At 44.1% G+C, this 19,476-nt stretch overlaps 1 long non-coding RNA gene across 1 annotated transcript in view; it reads right to left on the minus strand.

Annotated features, from left to right (window-relative positions):
• LOC106037275 (uncharacterized) overlaps positions 1–16,884 on the minus strand; it is a 58,517-nt gene extending 41,633 nt beyond the window's left edge. The window contains exons 1-4 of the long non-coding RNA XR_001207917.3: positions 16,312–16,884; positions 8,831–8,945; positions 8,012–8,192; positions 2,416–2,543 (exon numbers count right to left, since the gene is read on the minus strand). This is a non-coding gene — a long non-coding RNA (uncharacterized lncRNA). The remainder of the gene's footprint in view (positions 1–2,415; positions 2,544–8,011; positions 8,193–8,830; positions 8,946–16,311) is intronic.
• Between the last annotated feature and the right edge of the window lie 2,592 nt (positions 16,885–19,476).

Consider the following 19,476-nt stretch of genomic DNA (forward strand, 5'->3'; position numbering starts at 1 on the left):
GCTCAGCAAAGTGAAGGTACTTTAGAGGTCAAGAAGCTTGAGAATAAAATGAGAAATGCCAGAAGTTAAGCAGAATGAGGCCTTGCAAGGGGTAGATTTAAACAGAAACATACCTTTCAGCCCTATGAATAAAATAAACAGTGGGAAAAGGAGTGGGGTAGCTAGGCAGAACTTAAAAACATGAAGGTCCCTGCCCCAAAATTAAATGGATACCTTACACTGATTTTTCAGCAAAGATAACAGTGATAAAGAATAGTAGGATGGCTGATGATGATAACAAAAAGATGACAAGGACCAAATCTGAGAGAGAAGCTGAGCTCAGACAGCTCAGTGTCATCAGTAGCGTCTCTGTCTTCTCAGGGTTGCAGCTACCAGTGTGAGCCAGCATACTGAATCAGAGAGTTGGTAGGTGGCAGAGTGCAGAGAAAGGGAAGAGAAAAGGAAAGGGAATGGGAGATGAGGGGAATGACGTGAGCTAAGAAAGGAGTGTGTAAGATGAACTGAGTGTGAAGTACTGTTGAATTGTCCCCAGGCACTTGTCCTCGCAACTCCAGAGGCAGTGAAGACCCCAGTGGGACAATAGGCATTTTCACCCCCTATACCTGTGCTTGCCTTCTTTGAGAGCAGATGCTCAGCTCCAAAAGCTTCCTTCACTTCATTCCTTCTTATGGGAGAGCTGCAAATTTGAAAAATCTTCCAAACAATCTTGAGAAGAGCTGGAGTGGGCTAATGTAATTCTCCTATATAAATACTGGCTATTGGTTAGTCTCCAAAAATCCTTGGAACAAATGGGATGACCTTTTTGTTTGGGAGAGCTTAAAATGTGAATCTCCCTGCAGGGAAAATGCAAGAGAAAAGCCTCTAGGCAATTTCTCACTGCTGAATTTCTGTGTTAATACCATTCTAAATTTGAGCAAAATTAAGTAAATTTTGTTCTGCATGGGGAGGGCTTACAGGTGGGGATCTAGTCTACCAGAGCTACTAAGTGAGACAATAACTCACTTAAAGAATTATTTAGGTATCAGCTGGGAAACACATCACTCTCATTTGGCAGGGCATGCACAACTCGCAAGACATTAATCAGGTATCCATTGGAGAAGAAAATAGTGATACTTTTACAATAGACTGTAATTTCAAGGGTGGTTAATAAGTGAATAAATAAAACAGCCATCAGTACCAGTAGGTGCATTTTTTTTTCTCTAGAGTTCCATTAAAAGAGTCACACAGCACTTCCATCACATTGAAGTCAGACTGAAATATCCCCCTGACCCCAGCTGCACTGTGTAGCCTTCCATCTTGCACCATATTCTTCAAAGAGCCTCACAATGAAGAGCTTTGTCACCTTTTCTTGCTGTACTCAGGACTTTCACATGCAGCATCTGTCCTACCAAATATCCCCATCACGGAGTCCAAGCCGTGCTCAGCGTCTGCTCTGGAAAATACGCTGAAATCAGCAGCAGCTGGAAGTCCAAAGTCCTTTGAAAATTATGGTCTCAGTCACATTGCAGAGCATCAGCCATAGGGCTGCCATATTTCTGTCCCAGGTTTTCAGGAAGCATCGGACATCCTATGCCTACATTTCACAGATGGTCTGTGCATGGAAACACATGGCATTTATTGTGCATATATAGACCATCTGTCCAGTGTAGAAACCAAAGGCCCATGGCTCCTGCAAGTGCTGGACACACCTCATGTGCTCTATAACTTATCTGGGCACATGCAGGGAACGTAGCTGAAGTTTTTTACTCTGCCTGAGCAGTCAGAGCCTCTGAAATCCCAGTCAGAGGTAAACTGCTTAACTTCAAATTCCTTGGGGAAGAGGGTGCATGTTCACAGTGTACAGTTACCACACTCACTGCCATAGGGATCAACTGGGGCTGCTGCCACATGTATCCCAGGGTCAATGTTCCTGGAATGAAGGAGCATAAAGATCTAACGGTTTCCCCTACGGTCAAGTTCCCCAGCCACCTCTTCCCACAGCTCTCTCAGAAAGGTGTTGCAAGAAGCATGCACGACTACCACGCACAAGCTGGTAAAGCTTAGAAGAAGGCACAGCTTCTCTGGGGTCACTCTAAGTCAGTGCCATCAAACCTTCTGGGAGGGTGGCAGGTCCCTTCAAAAATTTCAAGCTGTAATGCTGTCATTTATTCAGAAATACAAGTCTTCTCTTTACTGGCTAGGCAATCTCAAATGTATGAATACCACACTGAGCTGCAAGGCATTCCTGGACCTCCTGTAAAGGCAAAAAGTTGCACAGGATCTGCTCCAGCACCAGGGAGATACACCCACCTTTCAGGAGTCACACATACATGTGCAAATTGCTGCTCCTGGTGGGAAGCAGTACACCCACGTGTGATTATAATATACCCCCTAATAGAAAGCAAGTTGTATAGAGCTGATCGGTATATTTGATACCTGGATATTTCAGGCAGCCCTGCCCTGAGGTTCTTCTCTGAATCGTCCGATCCCATGTCACCTCAGCTGTAGCTCGGTGGGTGGAGAGGAAGAGTGATGATAGCGTATGACTTCTCCAAAGGTTACACCTGCCAGACGGAAAGGCCTCCTGAAGATGCAGTAGCAGCTAGAGGTTACTCAGCTGCTCGCCACCTCTCACTTTCTGTTCTCCACATAAAGGGCAGCCGAGCAATTACTGAAGGAAAGGAATGAGCCACCTACGCCTGCACACGTGAGGATCCCATCACACAAGCATAAATCCTGAGTCGATGGCATTAAAATGCAGCCTGAAAAACACCGGCTTTGACAAAGCTCGACTAGCACTGTTTAATCACAGAAAGGTCCCTGGGTGCTGACCAGATCGGGAATACCTATGTGCCGCCACCACTAGCTAAATAAAACCATGGAGACCTGCCAGGCAGAGCAGGAGCTGCAGGCAGGGACACCGCTGCGATAACAATGTGCCCAGCAGGAGACAGCCTCATGTGCTTTCAGCAAATACCCCCTCACCCTCCTCAGACACCCTGCCCAGCACGTGCCCCTTGGGGCAGCAGGGAGGTGGAAAGCAGCCCTGGATGGAGGACGCCGGAGTGGGAGGCCTGTTGCAGAGCCTGGGACAGCGCGGCCTGCGTCCTGAGGGAAGACTGGTGGAAGGGCCTCACGTCCTGAGGGCTGGGCTCACCCACACCCACAGAGCACGGTCAGAAAACCACCAGATCTTGTGAACCATAAGGAAAAGAGGCATCTGCTCAGCTAAACGAGGAGCTAGCAAGGCGGGGACCCACCAGTGCTGCGTGAGGAAGAGGAAGGCAGCGTGGCAGGACAGCCTGCTCGCCAGCTGGGAGGAAGAGGAGAGCCATGAAGGTGAGCCTGGGAGAGGGGAAATGAGTCAGGGCTCGAAGCGTCAGGCAAATGGGAGGCATAAATAAGAACAGACACCCAGATGCTTAGAGCCGGGCGGCCACAGGAGATAGCCAGATTAGAAAAGGCAAATAAATGTGTGTGGGAGTGGATATGAGATCAGAGAAGCAGGGTCAGGCGAGTTCAAAAACAAGCTCTGGAAGTCCTTTGCATGCTACTGAGCTCGATGGTGAGGAAAAGAAGCCTTTGAAAGTGGTGAAGGGACAGGGTGATATAATACCACAGCCTGCGTGAAGAGAATAGCATGGCTTCGGCATAATGAAAATCTCAGTGCACTATTCTTCTCTCGCTTAGCCTCGTTTAAATCATGAATAATGACATGGCAAACTACAACAGGTTAAATTCGGTGGGAGGGAGAGAAGAATCACATCCCTTTTGTTTAGAAGGGACTCACAGAAAAAAAAAAAAAAAAAGCAGTAGGAGATTTACAGCAGTCAAGAGGAAAACCATGATGGATGACATGAATAGGCATTGAATCAGTGGAGCTGTGACTGTGTAAGGTCTGGAGGAGGAAGCAGAGTAGACTGCAGGTGCTGGAGGCAAAGCAAAATTAGGGGCAAGCAAAATTCAGTATAGTTTCAGTTAGAGATATAGCTTTGTCACATGCCCCATAACAAGGCTTCCTTTTCTAACTACAGATGTGAAGCAAGGAATGATGGTGCTAGCACATATGGATCCACGCTAATCTCTTCAGAGGACTTGATAAGGGAGGCCAGTGCTTCCGCCACCTCCTTTTCTAGAGGCTGAACTACTTGAAAAAGACTGCTAAAAATATACACGGAACCAGCCATTACTTTGCCATGAAATCGGTTGTTCTGGCTCCCACATGACAGCTGTGCAGCTGTGGATGTCGGAGAGCAAGCTGAGTCGGAGGGGTGCGGGGACCCTATCTCTGCTTTTGAAACATGGTCCTCACATGAGAAAGGAATTACACATTGAGAGCCCTTGCTTTGAACGTGACTTGCTCCCAAGTCACCAGCTAGACACCCTATTTTGCAGCCACACACTTACCAGAGAGCTCCAAACATTCTGGTGCCTGCGACAGTGTGTGTTAAACCAGAGGTAGGCTGCAACTCAGTTTATCATGCAGAGAAAGCTCTCCGGAGATGTTGTCATTTTAGATGGAGTTTGCAGGGCAAGAGGTTACATGAGATACCTTTTAAGACAGATAATAATTGCTTCATTCGTCACAAGGAAAGAAAAATGAGTTTGAGACTCCATAAAAGAATAGTTTGGGGGTCATAATTTTGTGTTTACACACTTCTGATGTAAAAACAGAATTTCTAATGAAGAATGAATATGAAAAATCCTTGGGGATTGTAAGTGAATCTCCATACTTTAAACTGGCCCTTGTACATAGTCTTGCTGTGCACCATCAAATGCATAATATACATCCCACTACCAATGTCTTATCAAAAATGACAAATACTGCCTAGCCATGTAGTTTCTGCAAGAGATGCAGGCTTCTGTTTATTTCTCATTTGGAAAAAAATGTCACTGATAGCAAGCAAGAGATTAGCGTGTGTTCCTGGATACGAAGAATAGCAGTAGTGGAAAATATCCCCTATTCCCAAATGATAGGGATGAGTATATCTAATTAAAAAGTAATCTTTTATTGTCTGCCAACTCAATCTAAGTTTCAATATACAAACCAGCAATTACAGGAAGTAGATAATCAGTTATGCATTTAAAAGACTTTCTGCTGAATTACATGTCCTTTAATTAGATGTACATTTTTAAAAAAATGTATTTTGGGGAAGTGAAGGAGAAACAGTAGCTGTACTAGGAATGGACTTACTCTATCCATGGCCAACAGAAACTATCTGGAGTAACAAAAATGAATCATCTTATTTTAGATGATTTTTATGTGTCACAAATACCACCAAGAGCTAACTTTCAGTGCCCTAAGGCACCTTGTATATCTATGTCATCCTTCCAGGTTTTGAAGCACAAACATCGCTGAATTTTAAGATATGAAAATGAATGCTAAATGCTTTAAAGTTGTGTCTGGCACATGCATCTATGCAATGGTGGTACTAGTTGCATCCACATTTTTCTCTCATATACATGCTTAATACACAACAACCGCTACAGAGATTACGGTGCAGTGGTGCATCCTTTTCAAACTATGTTCAGGATGCCAAACCTTCTGCAGATAGTAAGACAGAGAATGTGAATGTCAGGCTTAAAATATTCTGGGTTATAAGCTGATGCAGGCATCCTCTTACTGTAAGCAAGACCCAGGAGTGACTGTCATTTCAGCAGCACGTTTCTGCCATCATCACCACCCCAGTGCTCATTAAAGCCTGCTCAAGTGTTCCTCACAAAAGACAGTGGAGGGTGTGCTGGTTTGGAGACACACTACAGGTATGAAGGGGCAAGGGGAAAAAGTGATGGGGTCTTACAAATTGTTTCACAATTACTGATACCTTTTGGTATTTTCATCTTTCAAGATGCACTGCTGAGCACTGCTAGATCCCCCACATCTTCTCTGTTTGCTAGTGTGTGCTACTGCTGTTTGTCCTATCACACAATTCCCTCCAGAAAAACTTGTAGCCCGCTCCTTTAAATGTGACCTTTTAACAGTGACGGGTATCATTACAACTTCCTCATAACAAATTTTTGCTACAGGCACAAGCTCTTCCTCCGCACCTGGCAGTCCATGGCACTGGGTAGCTATAAATCTAGCTGTAATATCTATGGAGTTAAACATCTGATTGGGTCTCCTCTTTTTAGAATTCTGGGGGTGTTTTGTTTTGTTTTAACGCAAAATAACCCGTACAAGTGCAAGCACCACTGGAATGATCCCTAGGCATGCAGGGGTGACTCTCCCAGTCTTAGCTTAGATGAAGCTTGCTTTTCCATCAGCTCACCAGCATGCTCAGAAAGCGTGCTCCCTTCCTGCAGTGTTCAGGACTGAGCACATTCCTGCTCTCCAATACAGGCTGTAAACTGCAGGTAGTGAGGCTTCTTCAGTGGCCTAAAAAGACACAGGAGTGACAAGATCCTGGAGAAGAACTACTTTGGCACAGGAACTGCAGGCAGGGCTGCAGGCCTTCCTCCCACATCCACCGGTGAAGAAGATGGGGGCAAAGTGCAGACTCTGGGCCACAGGGTTAAGCTAACAAAGTTTAAGCTGATTGATAGTTCTAGAAGGAGGAGAGGAATCTGTCTGCTTCATCTCCCTGTTCTCCACCTTTGAGCAATCACTCCAACTCAGATGTGAGCAGCTGCCAAAAAAATTCAAAACCATTTCTTTTGAATTGCAGGGTAAGGGACTACCAATTTCCCAGTCATACTTATAAGCAGATTTATGTTCATCCCAGATTGCTAGAGGAAAAAATGTCACTGGCATCCCACTGCAGCTGTGTCTGTCCCACTCAAGTGTGAGATACCAGATTGACACCAGCCCACTTATCCTGACTAATTGGATAAAATTATTGACTTCCTGCAATTTAGTGTTTTATCGGGATTTTGTTTGCAAGGGAACCTTGGAATTGCCAGGTTTTAGCTGGTAGTGCTGTTATGCTTTGGTGTGCCTAGACAGCTGCTAGGTAGCAATGCTCTTATCAGTCTTTGCATGACTATTTTGTGAAGGTGAAGAGATTCAAAGGACATGTCTAAGAAGGGCTTCATTTTCAGCTGTTGCTGATGCATCTTATTTACATGGGTTCACTGTTTAATAGGAGGGCCATTAGTATTTGGCCTTTATTTACTGGCTATTAATACCTCGTACATTAAAATTATCACCCAGATGTATTTTAATATACAAAAATCTCATTCTCTCAAGCCAATATCTATTCTTTAAGCCTCACTCCTCTTAGCTTTTCAGAAGGTATTGATTATAACACCTTTCACCTCTGAAGTACGCCTATATATTGCATTCTATGTATAGCTGCAACAGCCATTTTAAGGCGACAAACAGAAAAGTTAAACCTTACCTCAACAGATTTTATTCCAATCAAAAAAAAAACAAAACAAAACAAAAAAAAAACAGTTGTTTTTACCTTAAGGTTCTTTAGGCTTATTTTCTAAGAAATTAGAAATTTCCAGAAAAGTGCTGGTATGCGTTAATGAAAATGGCTTTGTTGATCTCTGTTAAGGCCCCTTTCCCAACCCTCTGCTTAGGAAGTACTGTCCTCCTTCTCGAAGAGTTTCCCCATTGTCCCCAGTCATCGTGCAAAATCCTAAAATATGCAATTAGCTAAGCAGGTCACAGATAGAAAAAGGACATTCCAGTTTCAAAAGGAATTTTTGGCAACACAATGCTCAAGTAGTTTGCAAGCAGACTGAAGCTGTGCTCGGAGCCAAGGGAAGCTATGTGGACAGCACTGGCAAGTTTGGCCGGCGCTGTTGCATCCTCTCTCCCAGAGAAGCTTATTAGTTCCAGCTCAGCACCACGTTCACATGGCTTCAGTGACAAGGAACATGGGCAGACCACACTCATCTCTGCCTGCCTGATGTCTTGCAGACACTAACAAATCCTCCATTATCCCCCTTTGGATTAGGAACAGCACTCAACAATGCCTCTGAAAAAATCAAATTATTTTTTCTCCTGGACAACCACCCCTAGCAGGAAGAAGCAACATATCCCTTTGCCAGTGTTCAGTTCAGCAAGGGACATTTAATTCCTTACTGTGCAATTTCTCCTTCTGTCCGCTGACTTCTTCATGAAGAGAAGTTCATTTCACTCCAACCAGATGCCTGAGCACACACCATTGTATCAGTTCTGGAGAGGACTGCTGAGGTATCTGGTGTTAGCCAGTGCTACCTGCACAGCCAGCTGGATGGACCTGGAGGAAATTCAAAGACTGAAACTGGAAAAGAGATGAGAGAGAAAATAAATTTTCAGCACGCATAAAAGCAATATAAGAAACACACGTTCCTTGAATAATAACTAGTTAAAATGCAGTTTCCAAAGAACAAGTTTCTTTAAATACCATATAGACAAGTTGCTTGGTCACACTGCTTGGCCTCAGCTATGCAAGAGGTCAGGCTTGAAGCTCATAATGGTCCCTACTGGCTGTGAAGTTCCATGAGTAAATGTTCATTTGCAGTTTCACATTTTCTGAAAAAATTATTCCGGCCTCTACTTTATATCTAGATAACATGGCTGATAATGAGTAAAAAAAGGCCTTCAAGGAACAGAGTAAATCAATAACACAGTTGATGCAGAAGGGTTTTCTCTGAGTACCAAGATATACCTCCCACAAAGGAGACAATAACCTGGTAGTTTTCCCTAGGGTTCCTCAATTAATAAATGTGTTTTCATTATGGTGATGATGACGGTATATGGTAAAGTTGTATAAGAAGCAGGACAAACAGCAAGAAGGAAATACGTTTCACCACACACCACATAATGCCTTTTAGGATTAAGCAGTCATTTCAGGCCTGCACTAAGGATGTGCAATGGAGAAGCACAAACTGGTGTCTCCTAAAAGAAAACAAGACCTACAAGAGCTACAGAAAGCTGCAGTGCTGGCTTTCCTCACCACCATTCTCACATCCCAGCAACCAGTCAGGACAATGGCTGTGTCCTCCTTGGGTGAGCCTTGGCTGGCCCCTCATCCCTGTAAGGGAAAAACAATGAAGATGAAGAATATTTTCCTCCCCTTCTGACTCCCATGAAATTCTCAGTCTAATCTGAAGCCATTTAATCTGTGAAATGATCCAGAATCACTGATGTGAGTCACACTGGTTGCTGACAGAAGCTTTAACTTTCCTAATCATGCTGGGCCTCTCATGTAACTGATCAACACATGGGGAAATGATTATACCTTTTCTCCTGACCCTAAATATATCCTTAGCAGGAATGATGTATATTTGCTTTGTTCACCTGAGCTCCTCAAGGCTCAATAGCTTGCAAGTCTCGATTGCAATCCTGACCTATGTCTATCATGGTTATTATTCCTTTCACTCCAACATGCCTGGGTCTGTGTGACTCAGAACTAGTTTTTTAGAACAAGACAGGAAATTTGTCTGCCCAAGGTTATTAGTTCACCCTTCTTCCACCCTGCACTGACCCACCAAATCTTCTGCTGCAGCTGTGTCATCCTGTATTTAGCTTAGGGTCACTTTAAAGTACAAGTTGTTTGGGGCAGAAACCACACAGTCCCAGCTGAGAAGGATTTTAACCCTTGTACCTATAGATATTAGCCAAGAAATTCCCATGAAATCAAAGGGAAATAATTTATTCCACATACATCTACCCTAGGGCACTGTCACCGTCATCCAAAGTATTGTTTTCAAAGATAGGCCACTGGCTGAATAGGACTGTGGTGGCAAACCAGTCTTGCAGTTCTGAGGTTTCTTAAAGCACAATCTTCATTTATGGTGGCTGCCAAATCGTGAATAATTTACCACCTTATGTCAGAGTGGTTGGATGTATGCACCATAATTGCAGATGATGTCAGCTCAGGGATTTGTCCTGAGAGGCTAAAAGCCACTGCAGAGCCATTGTCTCTTGTGGCCGGTTTTTCAGCTCCTAAAGCAACAAGTAATTCAGAAGTATAGGTCTGAAAAAAGACAACCTATAATTAATATCCCACACACAGTTAAAATGCTGTTGAGAGGGATGGAGAGCAGCTGATTTACAGTCACTGAAGTGTGATCTCAGCAGCAGTTCTGATCAGCTGCAGCGAGTGAAGAATTTCACTAGTGGTGACAAAGGCACCTGGTCTGAGTGACAGGACACACAAGAATGGCAGCACTGTATATTACTAAGACAGACCACTGTCACCGAGAAACTCTTCACCCAAGCAGATACCTGTTTCTGGTTTGGAAATCTGTCTGTGTTGTACATGAACAGTGGGATGCAGAGCCCAGTCCAGTGCAAGGGGCACTGCAGACTCCTGAGTCCCCTTTCTGCAGCATTCTGGAAATGCTGGCAGCCAGAACATGCATGCAGTGCTTGTAGAGTGCCCAGGAGCAAAGGGAAGAGGACAATCTCTCATATCCATTTTACCTTCCCTTTCTGAGTTGTGGAGCCAGACTGTAATGCTAATACTGAACTAGGGAGTAGAGGGAGGAGGTGGAGGGACTGGAGAGACAGGAGAACACTCAGGCACAACTGGACTCAACCACTGGCTGGTGAAGACTTATAGCTAGGACAATATTCCTCTTTGTGCCTAACACGCAATTACCTTTATTTTGTCATTTATAGGGTTCCAATCATTTTTACTCAATTGCTTAACTTGAAGTTGTGCTTATGCACACAGCACAATCAGTACAAAGCTAAGATAAAGCCTCTGACTTGCACTTTTTGTTTTTCCAGAGGAATTACAAGGATGTCACCACCCTGCAGGTTCTGACATGACAGATCTTCCCCAGAACTGCAACACAGAACAACAGACTGAGTCATGCCTGAGAGTGCTACCCACGGAAATTTCCCAGCAGGCTGGGCTGGCTGGTCTCACCTCCTGAGCCTGACGTTGCTAAAGAGCAGCCTGATGTGTGATAATTAATCAAGTAGCTCTTATGGAGCCAGGCACAGTCCATGTATGCAGTAAAACAAAGGGATGGTTCAACTCCATCCAGAACACAAGGGCCCAGCCTGGAGCTGGCATTCATCATTAAGCTGTAACTTGTTTGCAGGATGTGAGGATTTGGCTCACCTCACGTAACCATAGATTTACCTGTTGCCTCGAGCAGCTTTCAGGGAAAATAGACAAAAATCTAACATCACAAAGGGGAAAGAAGAAAGTCTTGGGAGGTCTGAATGGGTCTCTGACAGATGCAGAACTGTGACCCATTACCATGGTCTCCAGGTCTCCCCAGGGCTCTGGGACAGGGTGTCTGCTCAGGGGGAAGATAACTCCAAAGCCACCTTGTCTTTCCCATGAAGTTACTCTGGGCACAGATAGGTGGTTTCTATACAGCTTTACATTTACTAGTAATCAAATAGCAGACCCTGCTGATTACCTGACCCCATACAAAGAAAGTTTTAAGGCTACAGGTATGCTCTAGCTGCTATGCTAAAGTTTACAAGGTTTTATTGCAATGCAGATCCCGGGACTGGCATTCTGGCACTGCAGGTAATTCCCATATGGCAACTGTAAAGTACTTAGAAATATCCAAGGGAAATACTAACATAGTAAAAGGGGGAATATGTTTCTTGCACAGCCTTGAGCCATTTTTTCTTGACATGGAAGATGGGGAGATGGGGGATCAGGATGTCCTATGCTGCAGCTATTCTTGACTCCCAGCAGTGCAGGGGAGGAAGCCCTTTAAGTCAGTGTTTCAAAGCCCCTTGCATATCATTTGAACAACAGAAACAGCGTAGATTGAAGTCTCAGAGGGAGTAAAAGAGCTGGGGCTAAAGTTAAACGGTGCAAGAGAAATGCAGCTAGGAATGAAGCCCAAGAGCAAGCCTCCTCTGGGAATGCTGCCCTTGGGCTCTTGACAGACTGGAGGAGCTGCAAGAAATAAGGGACAGCTTTACCATGGAGAAGGTGGCCCCTGATGGAGCGGAACCTGACTCATCTGACAGAACAATTCAGGAATATCTGATAATATCCCGACAAGGAACTTGACAGAGACCTCCCTCTTACACAGCTTTTCCAGGGAACAGTCATTTTCAGGAAAGTCCTTTGCCTTTGCTTTGTTCTCGTCCACATAACCAAAGGTGAAGTGATCATAACCAGAAGTTACTGGACCATAAACCAGAGGCTATTCTTGCTACCACCATTCACTTATCAGTTTGGAATATGTCTCCCCAGGGTGATCCTGTAGCAAGGGTGAATGCTATTGCAGCTCCTAGCTTAATTCTGCAGCAGATACTATAAAAGTATTTTCAGTTCTAGGAATTCCCTATGTATAGTAGGAATGAGAGTGAACAAAGGGGCAAGGAAGGGTTGTTTGCTTGCTTGTTTTCATTGAAACTTTAATCGTCTATGGAACGTTGTCTTTTCATGCATTTTCTAGAATGAGTGAAAAATGACACTCCCCAATGAAAATCATTACTTTTTGTCGAAAAAAAAAAAAAACAAAAAACACTCCAAACCAAGCACCTAGGAACCAGTAAAGAGAGCCAGATTTTGCCTGAAAAGAGTAACTTTGAATATATTCTGGCATTTCAAGGAGAGATATTTCATAGTTCAGAAATGTGAGTAGTCCATCTCAAGCCATCATCATGCCCCATTGGGAACTATAGTTCCTCAGAGCTGCCCTGACTATACTGTACCCTCCTGGAGGTCTTGCAGCCTCCCAGCAAGGCAATGCAATGAGACACTTACTTAGAAGGCAAAAAAACAGAGATCAGGGACCTGGGAGACAAAACTGTAACTCCCATCAGCCACTGTGCAAGCAGGACCTCTCCACTGGGATGCCAAAGTACATCATTTTGGCTCGGATTGGCTCCTCCCCAAATGTGCTGTCTGGATTTTGTTTTCCCAAGGGGCACTTTGATTTTCAGGAAAAAAAAAAAAAAAGCCTGAGGTTTTCAATAGACAATATTCTTCCATGGCAAAATTTAAAGAAAAATGTCTTTTCCTCTTCATTTACATTTTCATCATGATAGATAAACGGATATATAGATAAATATATATAATCTTATGAGCCCTGTGATGTATAACTCCATAATCCATGCTGAACTCCAAAAGACGTGTAAGAGCAGTAATACTATTTGCCCAAAGTCCAAGTCACAAAGGATGATCATCTGCGAGAGGAGAATATGATTAGTGGAAATGATAGAAAATGGGGCTGAAAGCAACTTCAAGAGACCATTCTTGCCAATCACGACACCAATCTAAACCACCTTTAACAGCTACTGCTTTAGCCTAGTATGGAAAACCTTCAATGAGCCTCCACACCTAACCCAGACAATATCACCCAGTCCTTAACTACCCTTACAACAGGAAGTTTTCCCTAATGCTTTAATGAAGTTTCCCTTTCTGAACTTTAAGCCCATTACTTCTTCTTCTGTCCATTGTGGAGACCAGATTGCCCGTTCTGCTCTGCAATAGCCTGTTGCACATCTGAAGATCACCAAATGACACACCAGTCTGCTCTTTTCTAGACTAAACATCCCCAGTTTTTTCAGACCCATGTTTTCAGTTCTCCTCCGAACTACCGTCTTTCTGTTTACCTACATTTTTCAAGGAGCTCAGTGTCCAAAAGCAGACACGATATCCCAGCTGGGGTTTAAACACAGCTATGTAAAGCAGAAGGATGCTTTCACACGTCTCGTCTCTGTTAGTTTTCAAGTAAATTCTTGTTTCAGTCCCTAATGTTAGCCAAGGCCTCATTAATTCTTTGTCTTCATGAGATAGATCTTAAAGAAATTCCACAGTTTCAGCTGGTGTGACCCTAATCAATGAAACTGTGCCTTGTCTTTCTAACAGAGTACCACAAAATGGTTGAAACCTTTTAATATTCAAGACTTGACAGCCTGTTTATGTTCTAGGATTGGGATATTTTCCTTTGACAGTAAGAAGAGCAAATTTGCAGCTTGTGATACTGTGAGGAGCCTGGAAACCCTTTGGCACTTTTAAACATCAAGATTTACTTAGAAGAGCAGTGGGTTTTTTAAACCATCTAAATATATCCTCTTAATTATTAGTTTGACTGTAACGTGCCTCAGAATGTAAAGGCTTAAATCCTCATGTCTAATTAAAGCTACGTATGGAGACAGAGCCAGCGGATTAGGAAGGAGCAGTCTGTCTGTGCAGCAGCTAGCAAGTTGCCGTTTTATCTATTTTGAACCAAACACAGTAGCCTTTTAAAGATGAAGAACAGGACAACAAGTGCAATATGTACCAGCCCTACCACTCACTGGTGAAACTAATTACAGAAGAAAGCAAAACCAGACAAGCAATACAGCACTACGCTTCCAATCAAGAGAAATGTGACAAACATTTACTGTGATCAAACCAATAACTTAAAGTGCACATTACAAATATTTCTTATTCATCTCTAATTCCGGAAGCCCTTCTTTCCCCCTGTTGTGCTAATTGTCTTATATCCAAGGCTTCTGACTCCCGGCCAGAGATTTGCTGTTCTCTGAAAGACTTCTCTATTCTGGAAGATAAATGCCAACCCAGCATGGAAATGATTTAGCAGCCAAAGAACTGACGGATTTCCAGTTTTGATTCACTCTACTCCAGGACCACTGTAGCTCTAAATACTGTCTGTCTCTTAGTAATAGGTGTTGTCATTTTTTTAACACCACTGATGTTTGGTGGCAGTATCAATAGGAACATCAAAAGAATTTTAAATAGAATATTCAGACATGGAAAGAATGTTTTTTGGTACTTTGAAAACAAACACCACTTTCAGATCAAAGTTCCCAAACAAGGGCTTAGCTGAAAGATTAAAATAAATGAACCCTAACTAAATAAATTAGGTGTTGGGTTTTTTTAAATGTCATCTGCAAAACAGTGCAGCACAACATTGACTTCGAGCCTCGTAAGTTCAAGCATGTTACATATCTAATATTTAGCTGAAGTAAATCAGGAAGAAACTTGTCCCTGTTCTTTTCTCTGTTTATAGGGATGGAAATGGTCCTGCTGGATTTATGCCTAGGCCAAGGCAACAGCACAGTCAGGATCTGAAACCCTCCTTCAAAAAATGGTAGAGGAAGAACTGAGATGGACACATGGCCTACCACCTTGAGCTCTCAGCCACATTGGGTTCACTGCAGGATCTCTTGCCCACAGTCCATCTCCCTCTGTGCACCAGCCACCTCCCCCAAGGGAAGATGGCCAAGGCAGCAGCTTTAAGGCATCAAGCCACCCAGAGAAGACATACTTTTCAATAAAGTATTCATTGGCCCCATGGAGCCCACAAGTTTCCAACCTGATGCTGACCCAAGGAATACAAGGGACATGGGAACACGACTTTCTGGTATTAAATCTCAGGGGTCTGGGAATTAAACTTTCTGCTTCTTTAGTGCAGCATACGCTGGACTTCATCTTGACTGAACAATTCAGAAAGGAAAAAAAAATCATAATAATATCAAATGTCCTTTTCGTCAGTAGTCTCTACCACAGTTTCATTGCAACTCAGGGAATGAACTGAGCTCTAGTTGCAAACATCTGCCCATGTATGTATTTTGGGGCTCTTTTACCTTATTATTTGAGCTTCTATCCTCTACTGAGTGATAATGAACTAACACTCATTGACTGTATGCCAATGAGGACATATTCACATCTCTCTGCAAACAGGCAATTGTGCACCATCAGCATTACATGTCATTATGATGCAGCTACAGTACTTCAGCCCTTTCCTGTACTTTGATCAGCAAAGATTAATTACCCTCAACTGAATTATTAGTGGTGATTAAACCTAACAGAAAATAAATGGGACTGCAATAGTACTGGCTTATAATTTTGCCAGTGTGGTCATTTGCAAGCAATTTCCTTGTGCGCAAATTTTTCTTAATCATTATTCTCTACAAGTTTTTTATCATGTATTAATTAGGAGGAGACAGCTCAAACACAATACCATGCTGTCCATTACATGACATATGCAAATCATGCACAAAGCCCACATGGAGCTATATGTGCAAAGCTCAAGTTGACTTGGGCAAAATTTTAATTGAAGTCACAGGAGACTTGCTTGTGGTAGAGCATAAACTTTGTACATGCAGCTGTACGTGAGCTTTGCATATGATTTCCATATGCCATGTCATCTTGACCCAAGATTTGATCAGTTGGTTTACAGGGTCAATTTCCTTCAAAACTACAACTTAGAGTGATTTGCTATGAATTCTGAATGTAATAAATATTACACGAGGGACTTTCTTCAATCACAGCACAGCGAGGCGGTAGCATTAGATGACTCTTCCTCAGACAGTATATGCCCTGTACTCAAAAATCTCTCCCACGTTATTCAGAACACATACTAAAAGGCCTGCAGATGCAGACCCATGAATGTGAACAGGGATGTATCGCACCCTGGGCCATCCTTTGAGAGTGCTGACATCACTGTCAACCTTACCTTCCTCCCTGTGTAGTTCAGTTCGTAGAGCATCATGAGATACAACCCTCCTGCCTTTCTCTTTGGCTCCTCAGTAGAACCAGATCTCCTCAGATGTTTTCTCAGCAGAACAGATCAGTACCACCTCTCTCGCAAAGGCATCTAGGACTTAAAAATCATTCTCAGGGACAGCACATCATCATATTTCTTTTCCCTCCAACACACCAATTCTACAGCAGCAAAAATAATAATAATAATGATCCTTTCTTGCATGCCCCCTCCACCCCATATCAGTCCAAGAAAGAGATGTATTTTTCACCCCAGGCTTTTCATTTCGCAGCCAGAAGGCTCTGGAAAGAGAAGCAATTGCTGGAACAAGTCTTCTTTCATATAATGACAGCCCACAATCCTGCAGTCTGTGCAAGTCTTGGTCTTGGCTTGAGCCATAAGGTCACACAGTAATTAGTCCAATCCCCCTCTCGGGTCAGAGTTTTTCTTGTTCGCAACAACTGGTTGCTCAAATGTTTTTGCTGCCTTATTCTCAAGCAGTTCTGATGGCAGGCGGCGAATACCACGGCGAGCACCATGGTTTTAAACTACTCTAACGTAACTCAAGCCTGGAAGTGCCCTCTTCATCTCGCAGAATACCACTTAATGGTCTCCCGCAGACCGTGCCATTACCTGGGAGGCCTCAGAGCTCCTGCAGCGGGGTTGGCTCCAGCGCCAGAAATAACCAGCAAAGATTTTTCGCTGAGCAGAAAATCTCTGCTCTAAACCAGAAAACAACTTGCTTTTTATAAGAATGTAATAAGGTCAATAAGAGGTCTTCCAGGCCAATACTCTGTCTCCCGCAGTGACCAGTAGTAAACACGCAGGGAAGAGAGTGGGCTTGGGCTTTGTGATTTTTAACTCTTCATTGGCAGAAAAGAAAAAAAATCATTCTTAATATCTGAACTAGTGCAAACATTTTATTTACAATTCTGGCTCAAGCTGTACAACATGCAGTCAATAGGAATTACTTGGTTTGTCCAACCTCTGCAGACACCGAAAGATCTACACCTCTATGAATGACTTTGTTAAGTCTTTTGTTTTTCCATCGCTTGGCTCCCAAACCAGATCTCATTTCTGGACAGGCATCACGCACAACATGCATCCAACCACCCTGGGCCTTGCAAAGTGCTGAATCCTACAGCCCAGCTGAAAAGTTTTGCCATATAACCCATCAATCTTTGGGAAACAAACCACAGGACTGGCTTTTCTTCAGCAAAATCTGCACGACAGCCTTATAATTTCACAGTGCCACATGAAAGAAAATGTTTTGTATAACTGCAGGGGACTACAGATGCCGAAAGGGAACCTCTGCACTTGATACTGGAGTATGTACATCAGCCCTGTATTTGTTTAAATGTTCAGATAAGCCACTCACGACTGAGCCGAAATGATAGAGCTGAGATTGTGTATAAATATACATGTATGCACTCGTGCGCACTACAGATCAAAAAGGCACCTGGCTGTCAAACATGGGAAAGAAACAAAAGGTGTAATTGTCGGCTGTCTCCCTTGCACACCTGGTGCTACAGCCAATGCAAGCACTTCCCAAAGGGCAGCTCCCAGCACTTGCCATGGCTATGGCTTTTGCATGAGGCAGACCCTTCCTCCAAAGGCAGCTAAAAGCCCACTGAGTTTGACTTGATTTCTCTCCCCTTTTGTGAGCCCCACGGCAAACAGATGCAGACAGTGCAGCTTGTTTTCTCACTTTAGGGAATGTTTGTTTTTCTACAGCTCAGAGGGTTTTCTAATGGCTTCAGCCACCATTCCCCTTTTGCTTTATGCGTTAGATGTGCACATCTGCAGTTCATAGAGACGTGATTTCACACCAGCCCTTCTTTTTTTCCTAGCAATCCTGTTGAAATACATGTATACACACAAACACACACGTGAGTGTCTCTGCATGGCTGGCTCTGAGAAGCAATCCCTGCCCTTGCTGCCTCCTGCAGCAGTCACCTCTCACCAGATGGTGCTTTGCCTGTGCGGACCAGCACGTGCACAGCCCAAGGCCAGCTCTTCCTGCAGCAAATCCCTCTGGATCCGGCCGCCCGTCTGCAGCAGCTCTGCTTATGGGCGCAGCTGCCATCGCGGCACCTTGCTGGGTGTCGGAGGAGGCAGGCAAGCAGCTGCTTCGGAGGCGCTGCCGGCTCCAATGGAGGAGACGCCAGCAGGCAGTGCTGAAGCTACTGCACAGCCTGCACGCTGCTGCTGAGAGCTCATACGTGCCTCTGCCAGTCTGTCCTGCTCTTCTCTTCGACTAGTCCTGGACTTGGGCACTCTCTGAGCCCACTGATCCCTTTAGATTAAGCAGCAAATCCCCCTGCTGTTGTGCAGGGCCAGCCAAGAAAGAGCTGTGTTACGCTTCACCCAGATTTTGTCCCTTTTGAATTGGTGGCATCTCCCCGCCTGGAGCTGGCAGGCAAGGGGAACAGCCTGCGGACGGGCAGCAGCAGATCAGTAACAGCAGCAGCACATCCCAGGGCTCACCCCCTCGGGGGACATGGCTCTTTGCCACACAGTGTGCATGCAATCGCTCTCCTCATGCCGCCTGAGGACTGGCACACGGGTCACCCTCCCCATCCTGGGGGGCTTGCCAGCCAGGACACGACATGGAACACAGATGTACTTTTCCTGTATGAGGCAGGATTTTCATCTAGGGGACTTTCCTTATCTTGTGAGACAGCCTTAGAAACCTACACCCCCTCAGGCATGTTGCTGCAATGTCCTCTTACTATTAAAAGTATCATTTTCTCCTTTAGCCTCAGGTATTAAACCTAGTGCTAGCAAAGAGGTTTTGTGAAGGCACTGCAAATCAATTACATCAGAACTGGGTTATACACTAGCACAGAAATGCAAATCAAGTTACGTATTTCTAGCATCAGTACCCTGAATTCAGGGTTCAGTACCCCAAACCATCTTTTTGGGGTATTACAAGCTCAGCTTAATTGTACAAGTTCCTTTGAATTGGTAGAGTTATGCACATGCACAGTAAATGGGTGTCTGGATCTTAAAGAGAAAATAATACAGCATAATCCTACCTGGCCCTTAACTGATTGGAAGGAGGAAGGAAGAGCAGATGCCAAGGGGAATCTCTGAGTGCTATTGACTCCCAGGCACAGGAAGCAGAGCAATTTCCAG

The sequence above is a fragment of the Anser cygnoides genome, chromosome 5 (genome assembly GCF_040182565.1).
Source record: "Anser cygnoides isolate HZ-2024a breed goose chromosome 5, Taihu_goose_T2T_genome, whole genome shotgun sequence".
NCBI classification, from domain to species: domain Eukaryota; kingdom Metazoa; phylum Chordata; class Aves; order Anseriformes; family Anatidae; genus Anser; species Anser cygnoides.